The sequence below is a fragment of the Echeneis naucrates genome, chromosome 1 (assembly GCF_900963305.1).
Source record: "Echeneis naucrates chromosome 1, fEcheNa1.1, whole genome shotgun sequence".
NCBI lineage: Eukaryota > Metazoa > Chordata > Actinopteri > Carangiformes > Echeneidae > Echeneis > Echeneis naucrates.
In genome coordinates, this window is record NC_042511.1 from 14,873,550 (window position 1) to 14,884,762 (window position 11,213).

Genomic DNA, 11,213 nt, shown 5'->3' on the forward strand with positions numbered 1-11,213 from the left:
TGCGAGCGTTATTTTCTGATGCTAATGGCTGGATTTTGTTAACCGGGGACAAAGCTATGCCAGCTGTTTCAGTCTTTGTGCTCAGCTCAGCTAATTAAAGTCTGTGGCCAAAAATTGAACAGTCGGACTCGATAACGTCCTATACAGAGTAACACTGATGTCAACTATTTGATCCGAATAAATATCAGCCAGAAAGCAATTAACAAATATGATAAAAGAAGTAATAAATACTATTATCACATAGAATGTTTGCATAATGCAAAAACAGTGTCCTGTGACAGGCAGACGACAACACAGCCACAGTTTTTTTTATTAGGGCTGCTTGAGACACACTGTCTAACATCCATTTGTTTACTTTGTCGCTACACACCGGCAACAAGATACTTTCCCTTTCCTTTAATAGTATGTAATGACTTATATCACGTTCCTAAAAACAAGTTGTTGTTTTTTTTTTTTTTTTTCCCCCCCTTTGAAATTGGCCAGAATAAATGTCCTTTGATTATTCCCAGCGAGAAAGCGCAAGATGAAGCAAAGCGTACTCAGGCAGGAGCCAGAGAGACTGAATCGTGTATGATGTGCAATCCCGTGCACGCATACAGTATGGGCCATATGTGGTTATCTTTCGCTCTCTCTCTGTGAGTGTGTGTTTGATCTTTAAGCCTCAGAGGAGATACGTGATGTATGGTGCTGTATACATTATAATGCTCAGTGACAGCAGCGCAGAGCTTGTCTTACAGTAGAACAGGCTGGGGGCCCATGAAGGGAATACTGAGGAGTAAAAGGGTACCACGGGGTGCTTTCACTCACATACAAACGCACACACAAGTATGTATTATGGCCATGTTCTTTGCTGGTGATGGAAGAAATAAGAAAACTTCTGCTGCAATGATGAAGACTGAGAGAAATGTTGTGCGGTACCTTGTCGCCTCATGTTTCGATAAATGGACAAGTCACACTCATAACACATGTTGGATGCATGCCGTGAGGCTGCTGTCAATCAAAAGGAGTCCTTGTTTCTGTGTGTCACTGATGATCTTCATGACATCATCAATCATGCTGCTGCGCAATAGGAGGGTATTTAAGAGTCGGGGGTCAGGGACAAAGCCTGCAGACCAAATGATAGCAGCACTAAATTGCTCCATATACACTGTAAATACTCTGGACTGCTCTGGACCTTCCACAGAAGGTCAAAGAACAGCTTCATCACGTTGCCTCCTGGAGGCAGGCATTATTTGTGAAATTGATTTCAGGGTTAAGAAAACAAATGCTTATGTATTGAAACTGACACAGTGCATTTTGTTTTCACTTGTTTTTCAGTGTGTTGTGAAATGATTGAAACTCTCTTTTACATGCAGCGGCTTTATCCAGACATTTCAGAAAACCTGTATACCTGTTTGATTACCGCTCATGGTCACATAGTTATGAAAGAAATACCGTTTTTGAAGCCACAGATCTGCAGGAGACTGAATTATATCTACTGAAAGCTTCTTACGGCATGCCTATCATATAGGTGTAATCTATTACATGCCACTTGAAGAGAAATGTACATGAAAAAAATTTATGCTTTAGCTTCAGAAGTGAAAATCTATTGCATCAATTACGCCAGTTTCTCGTCACAGGATCAGAATTCCGCGCAACTGTGGTTCGCCAGAGGTTCATCAAAACAATCCCTCCGTGCTCCACTAGGTAGTTCGAATTCTGTGCATCATGGGCACTCTTAAGAATATGTCAGGTATGGAAAATGAAGGACTGGAGAAATACACTCACCTCTGCAGTCTTAGAGGGAGGAGGTGAGAATCATTCATAAGTCGGATGCAGTCTTTTGACTTTAGTTTTATGAGTCCTCTCCAACCAAATAATGTAATAAAGGCTGCATTTGTTGTCCATCCATATGAATCAAAGCATCAAATGAGCTACTGAAGAAACTGCAAACAGCAATACATCTCAGGCTAAAAAATGTGTTGTTTTGAAAATTTTATATTTTCTATACGCTGGAATTTACCAAATGTGGACTGTGCAGTGTGGGAATTCAACACAACAAATATCGCCTGTTTATTATACCACTTTTTGACTAGGGGTGCTTGAAAATCTACTTTCAGCCTGACAACGAATTATCTGCTGTTGGTAGAGTGTACTTTCGGAGAACATACAAAGGTCTGTTCTGAGCGTTTGAGCTTTTCCTTCAGGAGAAATGCCTCCTTTCTGTCAAGTCCCTCCTGATAAAAGCAGAGCCACCTCTTCTCTTCTTCTTATCCTCCTCCAAGTACACAACAATACCGTGCTTTTTATGTGCGACAACAAAATCTTGCGCGGGAGAAACACTAATATATATATGAAACAAGATTCATGTAATCATAAAGGAACATAATGATCTAATCTGTCACTTCCTCTGTCTGATAGGCCAATACATCAGCCCATAGAAAGCAATCTATCATGGAGCAGCGGCAGGTTATGGCACTGTGCTGATGGATAGGAGCTGTGGATGGGGAGGATGGCTGAGTTGCCCTTGTCGGAGTTATGAAAAGGAAAAGGGAAAGGAGAAGGATTGGGAGTGCTGGGTGGGGGGCGGGTTCTACGAGACCTAAATGTGTTCCGAACAGACTCATTTGTCACACTTTGTCATCGAGGGACATCAAGGCAGTAAACAGCATGTGCATGTATGTCTCTGCGTGTGTGTGCGAAGAGATAGTCAGTGTGTGCCTGGCTAAATATGTGACACTGAATAAAAAAATTTGTGTGCATGTGTACGTAATTATTACACTCACTGCTCTCTGGGGAATGATTATGGCTTACAGGGAAAAAAAAAACACAATGTATAATGTGAATTTGTATGTGTGTGTGTGTGTGCGCGCCTGTGTGCGAGTATGAGCTCCCATCCAGGCATATGTATGAGTTGTGGAATCCAAAGCATTTGACCCCAATCTGTGTCTCTGCATTATTTATAGTCCATTGCCAGCTTCCCCTTTGTTTGTTTTTCAAAGCTTGTCTGAAGAATCGAAGTGTGAGAAAAACAAAATGCGAGTAAAATGGAGGCGAGATGAAGAGCACTTTTCTGAACCAGCAGTTTTCCCTTTCCATCTCTCTCTCTCTCTAAAAGATGACATATGACATTGAAAGTATCCCATCGAACTGATCACTCAGGGCCTTGCTGTAGATTTTCTGCCGGGGTTTAACCATTTTGAAATATATAGTTGTTGCAGACAGTCTTCAGAGCGAGAGCAGAGATTTTCACTGTTACACTTTGCACCACTGTACAAACGCACAAAACCCACTGTGCAAATGCACTTTATACTCCCTCCTCCTTATATCTGGCACACACACGCATGCTTACGCACGTCACAGTCCTGTTTCCTTGGCCTAGCTGGCAGGGCAACAGTGTGTATCCTCAGAGACCTGCTGGGCCAAATCAATGGCAGCCAGCAGCCTTCTACAATGAGCGCCACCATTTTACTGGCTGCCACCCAGCACGGCAGTGAAGCAGCTAAATAGTCTATGAGGAGAGGAGAGCAGAGCGGCATGACTAGGCTGCTCGCAATGAGCACACGCCACAACGGAAAAAAAAAAAGAAAAAAAAGAATATATATTTATATATTTCACCCTGTTGCAGTGTGCGTGTGTCCATGTGCTGGGCATTCATTTGGTTGTCCTTAATGTATGCTGTTTGTGAGGTTGTGTACTCGTGTGCATGTGTGATTTTGGGGCGGCCCAGTTGGGGTAAGCAAGCTTATAAACTGCCTGGCTTGTGCATGCGTGCATGAGAGAGACAGAGTGTGTGAGTCGCCTGTGAGAGATGGAGCCAACGTAGAGGTTGAATTCCAATCAGAGAGATGTAGCTTTTGGCAATTCTCATTCGGATGATTGTTCCCTTTTATGTGGTCTAGCGGGCAGCATACGTTAAGCTTGCCTGCAAATAACCCAATACATACACACACACACACACACACACACACACACTTATAATTTGTCATCATGTCACTCCCTCTCACACACTTCTGGCATAGCAGACTGGTTTCTAATTGGTGAATCAGCATATCACTGTCTTTAACTCTGGACACTGTGTGTGTGTCTGTGTGTCATACTTTTGACAGTTCCCCATTATGTCTGTCTGTCAGTTAAGAGGGATACAACGCAGATGTGCACATCTCTCACACAAACTCATGCACCGTCGCGCGCGGCCACAGAGACATTTAAATCCACTGGAGAGCAGAGACAGCTCCAGGGTCAAGAGGCGACAGAGCTGTGCACAAGGAAGAGAATCAGTCTGTGCTGTGACTGACTTCCGGACCTGACTCAGTTCCCACCGTGGTGCTTATAGAAGGAGGACACACTGCTACAACAAGCGATGGCCGTTTAAGTTTGTAGAATTAACTCATTTGATGACCAAGAGCTGCTTAAATTACTTTCTTTGCGTCTTTTAAATGCCTGAAACGAAGGCAATAATCTGTAATGCCACATCAATTAATGTGATGGTAACAGTTCAGTGTTCAGGGTTTTGAAATGCAGGTGCGAGAGCTGATGCTGGTCTAGAGTGTCCTCATAAAACCAAATGATTTTTTTTTTTTTTTTTTTTAAATCTCACTAGCCTGATCATGTATCATATTTCTTCATCAATTAATTCTATGATTTGTTAAATTTATATTAAAAAAAAGCCCATCTCTATTGAAAAGCAGCCTTCGGTTTATTGACGTTCAAGCGGAGACAGAAGCAGAGCCCCGTCTGCAACTCTAGAACCCGAACCTTGTTATTTTCAATAAATGTATTAGAGGAGTTTCTTATGAAAGGCATGGGGGAGGTTCGCAGTTGGTTAGGTGTCTCTTAGCTTTGGTCGTGCAATTCAGAGGATGCAGAGGGAAAATGATGCCAATCTCTACACCAGGGGATGTATTAAATGACGGGTCTAATTTAATACTGAGATACTGAGAGACCTGCTAAGGCACTTCCTGTGTCTAAAGACCATCCTAGAATGGAGTAGTTGGGGATTGCTGAGTAGGGGGGTTAGGAAACAATAAAGAGGAAATGATTTCAAACAGGCTAGAAGGATGGGCCCGATATAATAATGCCAAGACTCCGTGTTGGCATTATTTTATGGAATGCACTGGCATGTCCTATAATAGTTTTTCTTTGATTATGTTTACTATATCGACTGACTGTGACAAGACTTTTCAACCAAGGTTTGGAGTTGACCCAAGCATGGGTGGACCTGTGATATACTGAGTGCATACGTGCGGTGTATGAACCCATCGCCACACACACACACACACACACACACACACACTTGACCATTCTCATGAGCAAACAAATGAGACAAACACACTAAATCCGCCAGATACATCAGGACATTTCAGGTCAGGGTTAGTAATGTTTGCATTCAAGCGCATGTGGCATCGTGTCTTATGAGGACAGCGCACGTCTAGTAATTTGGAATGTTTGGTGCTTGTAAAGAGATTATTCATCCTCATGTGCACATGTACACACACACACACGCACGCACACATACCTGCACAGGGATAGAAACACACAATCCGCACTCATACAAACCACATGGAGACACATCCTGTACACTCTTAAACCTCATCAAAGGTCATTCTTTACTGTGTTTATTACACACAGAAAGCCCTTACACAATCATGACAAACAGTAAAGCTGGGAAACACAGCGCGCGCGCGCGCACACACACACACACACATCACACATCATTTAATCCCAGGTGCCTTAGGGAATCTGAGAGAAATGGGGATGCAGAACATAATTCCTGAACACGTACAATGAGAAATGGGATTTGTGTCGGACTCCCAGCTCCCCCAGAGAGAAGGAGAGGGTAACCGGATGACAACAGGATGAAGGATAAACGAAGGGACAAAAGAAAAAGATCGACTGAACAATCTTATCCTGATTCAACTGGCAAAAACAAACAATTCATTAATTACAAATCTACAAACAAATCATGGTGAGGGCTAATCCTGCACAGGCAGAACAATTCGGAGCTAAGACAAAGTAATAGAATTAATGTGCAGCGGTTGCTTGGTGGGAGCCATTTTGAGGCACACATTTACTGTTTGACCCTGTCGTTCCTGAATGGAGAAGCTGTGAGACTGGATCAAGGACTAAAGCTTTGGAACGGAGGGCTGTGGATGTAAAGACTCCTGGAGAGAGCACAGATTAAACAGTCTCTGCTTATATAATGCACTGGAAAATTCAATTCTCTGGCCAGAAGTATTCATCCATAAAATGTTCACATAAATGTCTGATTTGCTACTCTGCCGCTGATTGATATAACACAATGGTGATTCATACCAGCTTCACAGAAAAGCCTTTCATAGTTATTGTTCTTAACGCCTGGAGGTGTGAGGTTCCTTCCAGGGGGGAAAAAAGGCCTCCGACACATGAACTATTTCCTGGAGTGGCAAAAGCGGTTAGGAGAGTTAGCATGAACGGTGAAAGTTGCCACAGCTGAATAAAGAAAAGAGTGCCACCTACAGAAAAGGAAATAACTGCCTATACTGCTTGACTGACAAGTGATAGCTGGGAAAACATCCACGGCAGTGACTGCTTAGTGCTTGGGATGTTGCCAGAAAAGCAAAGAGAAGAACAAAAAAACAAAGGTTTGGATGGCGACTAAGTTCAAGGAAATAAAGTTCTATGTTCCAGTTGTTTAAAGAAGTGGAGCAAATGCTGTTGCTATCTTTGTATCTGTACACTGAAATAAGGGGGGAAATGCATGACAGCAGTTTCACAGACATAAGCTCACTTTATGGCTTTGTTGATGGGACAGTGATTAAAGACAAGAATAACAAGAAGAAATGCAAACATATGTCACACAGGCGCCACTGTATGGGGAAGGGGAGGGGAAACGAGCGACAATATGGGAGAGCCAGAAGAAAGGCAAATTAAAAGATATAAATTCGAAGAAGGAAAAACAGCTTTAGAAAGTGGAGAGGACAGAGGGCCTAGAGGGCCAGAGGAGAACTGCTGCAAACAGCAGCAAATCCTCTGGCTGAGAGAAAGAAGTAATGTGGAAGTCCCGCAGCTGTGCCACTAAGCTCCCGCTGCAGATTAAACTGTATAGTAGTAAGGAGGAGAGGGGCGGCAAGGAAGGGAGGAGAGGGGAGAGACAGATAGAGGGAGAGAGAGAGAGAGAGAGAGAGAGAGAGAGAGAGAGCAGGCGAAATAACTGCAAGGGGAACACAAGGCTTTGTGGTCTGGCACCAGTTTGCTATGTCAAAACATCATGTGTGCCATGGTGATGGAAGGCGGAGGAGAAAGAGAACAGCAATGGTGAGAAAGACACATGGTGGTGGTGGGTTCGACAATAATTGAAGGGGCGGGCCGAAGGAAGGAGACGAGAAACAATACGTGCGAGGAGAGACTCGAAACATGAAGGAAACACTTCAGCCTTGACTTTGCAGGGCTCAACATGTTTGGCTCTGGTTTTGTCTGTCTGTTTGTGTGTGTAAGTGTGGTCGGAAAACAGAATTGTTGTGGTCGTTCCCTGGCTCCTTCAGAGTGTCTCGAAATGAGTTAGTTAGTGCGTGTCTGTGCGTGTGCGTGCGTGAAGAGATCACCCCAACCACAACCCCACTTGCTGTCATTGTCCCTTCTCTTTCTCCCTCTATTCATCTGCCTCTTTTCTTTATTTGCCTGCTTCTCATTACATATGTCTCTTTTCAGAAAAAAATTCAAAACACACCAACACAGGGGGAATACACAGCACATGTAATAAATATGGAAATCTGATGCCAGTGTGTCTCTGTAATGGAATACTAAGGGTTAGCAGGACACTGCTAAAATTGTTCATGAGCGCAAATATTGTTTGCTTGCTATGTACTTCCCACTAGGACATGTTGATAACAAAAATCACAATATAAAGCGAAGAAAGAAGGAAATGAGATCTTGTGCCAACGCCAAGAAAGACTGAGGCTGAGTAAAAGAGGCGAACGGAGAGAAGGATAGCTACAGAAATAAGACACCAACAGAGAGAACAAACCTGCCTGAGCGCAGAATAGATGAAGGGAGGAAAGTCTTAAGTTAAATTTTTAATATCGCACCATATGCTCCTCTCCACAGGTGAAGACATCTTTGCTATTAATTACCTGTTCACAGCCTGTATACGGGTGTGATTGTGCTATGGCTGGATGAAAAGAAAAAGGAGCCGGCACAGCGACATAAGGGAAGAGAAGGGCATGGAAGTGTAATAAGGTAAGGTGGAACATGAGCGAAGAAGAAACAAATAAATCAAACAGTGAGATGACAGAAATTTGTTGTATTGATTGGGCTTTGGTGCTGGAGAAACACACGGGAAAGTTAGAGCTGGAGACAATCTAGAAGTCAGACACGGGAAGACAGAGACAGGTAAACAGAGGGACAGATGATAGGGAGAGCCAAGACAGATTCAAAGATGTCCCCTCCGACTGTCAGGTAAATTAATATTCTCTCTGCGCCTTCTCCTCCACTCCCCACAGCCGCTCACCCACCACCTTCATGCTCTCGACTCCTTGTCCTCTCACTTTTTTCAAGCGGCCACGCAGCTGGATGCTGACTAACTGTATAAGAAGTGGGAGCCTTCTGTCTGCCCACTCTTGACTGCTACAACCTCTTCTCACCACAGGCCTGTCTCTCAGAATAGCCTCTGTGGAAACCTTTACATATGCAGTTTGATTCTCGAGAACCAGTTAGCTGAAAGAAGGCATGCTTCTAATTTTCGACCGTCTGAATGATCAGGCAACAAACAAGCCTGGTTTATTTTTATGAACGAAAAACTCTTCTGGTCTGTTTTGCTCTAGACAAGCACAACTTGACCCGGGCAACTATCTGGCTCTGCTGTCCTGCTCACGTCTTCCTGGTTTAGACTAAATTGGCCCGGTCTGTGGGAACCGAAAGAGCAGTCACTATAATTACCAACCAACTCATAACATTGTTGACCTTACAATCACCTCTGCTAACCTGGCCCAGCCCTTAGGGCCATAACATGGACATTTGCATTTGTGCACATAGAAATGCGCTGACAAACATGTAACACACACATGTAAACACACACACACACACACACACAGCTGGCTCTACAGACACTGGCATCCATCACATCTTGCGAAACTTAATCTCTCTGAGAGGAGAACAGCTGCACTGGCACGCATGTGCACACGCACACACACACTTACACACATATACACACCAAGCACACAGTGGAAGATCAGCTGGAGTGAAGCACTGTTCATCCACCGACTGGCATGTGACGAGGCACCTCTGAACTTAGAGCAGCAGGCTACGGTTGTAAAAAAAAGGTTGTAGTCCACCTGCCTTATGTAGCCAAACATGGACGTGATTAGATGCTTTTCAAAACTGAACATTATTTTAAATCACATTTAAATTTATCTGAACTTCATTTGTCAATTTCAGATATTTTCATTCATATCTAGCAAGATTTTTGTTTTTTTGCACTTTTAAGACAAACATCGCATAGAGCTCCCACTATGGGTGGACAGACCAGTATGCTAGCTGTGGCAAACACATGAAGTTCAGTCTCCCACTCGTCCTCGTATCTCACATCCCAGAGTGGAACTGCTGTAAAAGTACTGGTGTGATTGATTTGCGCGCTAGTGACGTCTGTAATGCTGCCATAAACAGTGTTGAGCAAGACTGCTGACTGCTGTCTAACACACACACATCAGCACATTACAATCATAGAGTGATGCCATTAAGACTAATTTAATGTAAGGCCGAACAAATTGCTGTTAAGTGCAAACTATGCAACTATACAGCTACCGACGAAAAACTCACAGCTGTATATTATTCCTGATCACATGGGCATCAGCCAGAATATTTTCTTACTTCTTTAAAATTTGCATCAGTTCGTTAAATTGTGGCAGAATGGATTTGATACAGGCTGTCGTAGGGAAATCCACAGACCTGTAATCCACTGGAGCCTATTTGAGTCTAAAGACTTCACACAGTTTAGCATAAATTTGCAGAGAGCCCACTCAAAAACTGGCTGAACTACCTGACAGCCCCTAGCAAATTCTCCCCGTTTCGTGTCTGCATACATCATTTCATGTCTGCCTTGTTTGCTCTCTGCTGGTGGCATCACATCAGGTCTCTTTAATCTCTCATCAGCCAACAAATAAATATATAAACGCATAAATCATGAGCGCTCTGGTGAAAAGAACTATAATCATCCCACTGCAAAGATGCACTGTAACAATCAGGGGAAACCCTACATTTAGTGTGATTTCACAGTTCTACGACACCACATGAATTAAAGCTCAGTAGTGGGCTGGGGTGGCAGTCATTTAGTGCTGTGCACCCTACATGTTAAAAAAACAAACAAACAAACTAACTAAACACCTTGAAAGCGCCTTGGCAGACTAGGATGAATATCAGTGATTGGGCTAAATCAAGATGAACGTGAACTCGGTGTTGACTGGCTCAGACATGCCCACAAGTGTTGAAATATGTGTCTCCCAAAATATTTCAGCGATTTTCCATCAGGCGACCACCTGAGAGCCCAATAAAACAAATGTCTGTGCTGGGGGAGTGAGACTGATAATAGGTGTCACTCAAATGTGTTTGATACCGGAGGGGTGATGCGCGCGCGCGCGCACACACACACACACACACACACACACACACACACACACGGGAATGGATGGGGGCAGATGCGTTCATGGGGGTAATTAATACTAGAAGTTAACGCTCCGACGTGCGTGTCTACAGTCAGAAAAAAAAAGTCCAGCCGGTGGCTTTTATAGAAGAGACGTGCTTACCATATCAGCCGTCGTTGGAGAAGCTCTCAGCGTGAATGGATCGGAGCTCCGTCCGCCGTGAGTCTGTAACATCCACCGAGGCTGCAGCCGCTCTGCCCGAATAATCCAACACCGCGCGTCTGCGCTCCCTCCCTCTCAGTCAATTGCTCTCTCTCTCTCTCTCTCCCTCCCTCTCAGTCAATTGCTCTCTCTCTCTCTCTCTCTCCCTCCCTCTCACTCAATTGCTCTCTCTCTCTCTCTCTCCCTCCCTCTCAGTCAATTGCTCTCTCTCTCTCCCTCCCTCTCACTCAATTGCTCTCTCTCTCTCTCTCTCTCTCCCTCCCTCTCAGTCAATTGCTCTCTCTCTCTCTCTCTCTCCCTCCCTCTCAGTCAATTGCTCTCTCTCTCTCTCTCTCTCTCTCCCTCTCACTCAATAGCTCTCTCTCTCTCTCTCCCTCCCTCTCACTCAATTGCTCT

At 44.0% G+C, this 11,213-nt stretch overlaps 1 protein-coding gene across 9 annotated transcripts in view; it reads right to left on the reverse strand.

The window, feature by feature from the left end:
- ptprdb (protein tyrosine phosphatase receptor type Db) overlaps positions 1–10,895 on the reverse strand; it is an 88,513-nt gene extending 77,618 nt beyond the window's left edge. For all 9 annotated transcript variants that reach the window (XM_029511923.1, XM_029511913.1, XM_029511876.1 and 6 more), the window contains exon 1: positions 10,758–10,895. The gene's annotated coding sequence lies outside the window, so the exon portion shown is untranslated. The remainder of the gene's footprint in view (positions 1–10,757) is intronic.
- Between the last annotated feature and the right edge of the window lie 318 nt (positions 10,896–11,213).